This window comes from Lycorma delicatula, chromosome 6 (genome assembly GCF_047948215.1).
Source record: "Lycorma delicatula isolate Av1 chromosome 6, ASM4794821v1, whole genome shotgun sequence".
In the NCBI taxonomy this organism is placed as follows: domain Eukaryota; kingdom Metazoa; phylum Arthropoda; class Insecta; order Hemiptera; family Fulgoridae; genus Lycorma; species Lycorma delicatula.
Window position 1 is genome coordinate 119,500,662 of NC_134460.1, and position 3,509 is coordinate 119,504,170.

Here is a 3,509-nt window from a genome sequence, read left to right on the forward strand (position 1 = left end):
AAGCAACAGCTGCTTCAATCCTGTGCCTTAAACCAGATAGATCAGTAGGTAGCACAGGCTTATATAACCTCCAAAGGAGGAAAGTATAACACCAAAGGAATGTATCAAATGGTGTTATATTTTCTGTAAAAAGGTTCTTTTCATGCCAAGCGAATGGAAAACATCATTCAACCAATCCCATACAGAGTTATTCTGGTGAGGAGATGCACACTCTTGTTGCTAAGTAAAATTTTCTTGTCCACCTTGCAGTTGAGGGAAGAGCCATGTATGCAGCTTATCTAAATAAGTAACTCCTGTTACAATTGCTTCAGTGAAAAAGAATGATCTGTAAAATTGCCAGGATATTGCACAGAGAACATTTAATTTTTTGGAGTCCCTTTTGCATCATAAGAGCATGGAGATTTTCTGACCTCCAGTTAACACACAATGTCCAGTTATGGGCATTGTGTGTAAACTTTTCCACTAAGATGAAATGCCAACTCATCATTAAATACAATATGATCAAGAAAGTTGTCATCTTCATGCTGCAACATTTTGATTACGAAGTCGGCACAGGCAACGTAGTTGGTAGGTTCAAAGCCTATATAACAGCTGTAAATGGAATGAATGCATATGTAAGCATTAACTGAAAACATTTCACTCTGTCATCACTGGAATTGCTAGTTTGCGACCGATCTTCTTAGCAGACATCTTAGGATTATGCAGAAAAACTCCCCAACAAATTCAACATTTTCTTCAGGTCATCCTGTATTCTTCCCTTTACACAGACATCCGGTCATTTCATACTTATGCCATCACACAATTTAAGTTATTGATGAAAGTTATCTCTTGGGGGTTCAAAATTAAACTTTCTACAGAAAGCATGTCAAATTGTATAATTACAGATTCACATTTAGCAAACTGAAAAACACTGTTCAGGAGGAATGCTTAAATTCAGGATTTGCCATCTTTGCTAATGGCACTATCAAGGAAATCAATCAACAGCCTAACAGGCAACTAAAACTGTCCTTTTTGCTCTTTGATTCTAACCTAAAGTCAACAATGTATAACTCTTCCAAGAGATATTACAGCAAATTAGAACTCTGATATTCTTTTTTGTACACCCATTATTAGTTTCTGAATCTGAAATAATATATGATGTGTAATATGCACTGTTACACATTCAGGTAATTTTTTATAAAAATATTCCTGGTTGGGTTTACCTATTACTTCATTTCAAAATTAAATTTGCTCATTGAAACTTACTAATTGAAAGAAAGTAGATGACAGAATTACCAAAATTAACCAGGTAATATCTTATACAGTACTGAGTCACCCAGGTGAGTAACATAGTTGTTAGCTACTCAGTTTATGCTAGTAATGTATTTTTATTCTTCTAGATAGTACAAATAATGAATGCATTATATGTAGAAAGGGTTATATTAATTATTACAGGGTAGTTTGATGCTTTGCATTTTTTTTCATAACCTTATGGTTGTGATGCATTTATAGTATCAAGGTTCGAGTGATGTTAAGTTAGAGTTGCTTTCTCCAATTAAATTAATTGTGAAATGATTTAACTGCCTTAAAAAATATAACAAAATGTATTCACAAATAATTGTTATATGTTAAAATAATGTGGAAATAAATCAAAAGTGACTGGCCTGAATTTTATTTAATGTATAAGTTTAAAAAAAAAAATGTATTTTCAATATATTCATCATATAAATTTTACTACCTTAAGGCCTCGTACTAAAATCATTTGCTAAATTTCAAACTATATGGAGTTATTTAGTATAATGAAAATTGCACCTTGTGTTATTTAAAATCTGTAATATACAGGAACTAGTTCATTAATATATATAATATCTTTTCTTAATATAGATAAAACGTGAAATATTTTACTTGTGAAATCCCAAGATGTGGGATACATAATAAAATTTTATGTTAAACTCAAATTTTTGAAGATCTGTTTCAAGCATTTTTAAAAATGAAATAAATCTTTTTAGGTGGCAACACACGTATAGTATTATAATTCCATTTAATTGAGTGTATTATAAGTAAAATGTAAACTCAAATTGTATTAATTTAATTAAATTATTTACAAATTTTGTCACAGTTTTTATATAAACACAAAAGAAAAATTACTCAACATTCTTTAATAAAATCTACACCCTTTTTTATGTCTTTTATTATTTCTGGCAATGCAGCATTAAGTAAATTGCATTCAAAATTATCTAGTTTGCCAAAACCAAGATTTTTTTTTATTCCTTCTGGTCCTAAAAGAAGAGGAGTTGCAAAATATGCAGCATCCGTTAGATCTGATGCGACATATGCGCATTCCACAATATCATTTTCCCCTCTTATTCCGCGACAAAGGGCAAAAATGAATCTAGCAGCCGCATAAGCTGCACTTAATGTGGCAGAACCTTTACCGGCCTTGACCGTTATTATTTCGCTTCCGGCATTTTGTATTCGTTCACTTAAAGCTTTTAACTTATCTTTAGGTAATTCGATCGTAGGTTTGGCCTGTGATAGTAACGGCACCACAGCTATTCCTGTATGACCACCGATAACGGGTACGTTTACTTTTGTTGGATCTAAACACAGGATCTTAGCGGAAAATGTACTAGCTCGTACAACATCCAAAGTAGTTATTCCAAATATTTTTCTTGAATCAAAAACATTAGCTTTCTTAAAAACTTCTGCAGCAATCGGTACTATGCTATTCAACGGATTAGTAATAATGGCAAAAAGAGCTTTGGGTGCCATTCTGCTAACAGCAACAGAAATTTCTTTTATGATTTGTGCATTAGTATCAAATATATCAGCTTTTGACATACCTGGCTGCCTCGGCTTACCAGCTGCAACCACAATAATGTCTTTATTACTAACTGCATCTTCGAGGCAGTTAGGATCATCATAAGAGGTTATTTGTACTTTTGTATTAATGTGACTTAAATCTGCTGCTACCCCATTCACATTGGCTATATCATAAGTCACCAATTCTGAAACAAGCGGCGACATTTTTAGCAGTAATGCAAGCGGCTGTCCTACTCCTCCGCTCGCGCCACATAGCGCAATTTTAATGTGTAACGGCTTCGAAGACGATAAATTTCTACGACACTTATTACTTCTAAAAACTAATTTGTGCGCACTCAAACATTTTGTGAAATTAAACATTTTATATCGAAGAAAATCACTTCTTGTGGGTTATAATTCCTTTAATTCGGATTTTATTATTAAATTTAAACCTTTTGATAGTAAAATTATTCACTATTTAAACTTCACTTTTACGCCAATAACAATCCTCCTCATTGTTTATAATACTACACTTGCTACCTTGATTTAATCACTAATGAATTTTAATGCCATTATCTTCATATGCTTATAAATTTAATATTACTGGAAAAAAATTAAAAGATAACGGATACTTTCAGCAGTTTTAATATTTTGTATTTTTATTAATTAATTTTTGAATAACGTGACTCATTAATCGATTAATTTTGTTATATATGTACTTCAAATCG

General features: G+C 31.9%; 1 pseudogene; it reads right to left on the minus strand.

Moving 5' to 3' along the window:
• Positions 1-2,127: 2,127 nt before the first annotated feature.
• Positions 2,128-3,162, minus strand: LOC142326926 (malate dehydrogenase, mitochondrial pseudogene; annotated as a pseudogene).
• Positions 3,163-3,509: the final 347 nt, after the last annotated feature.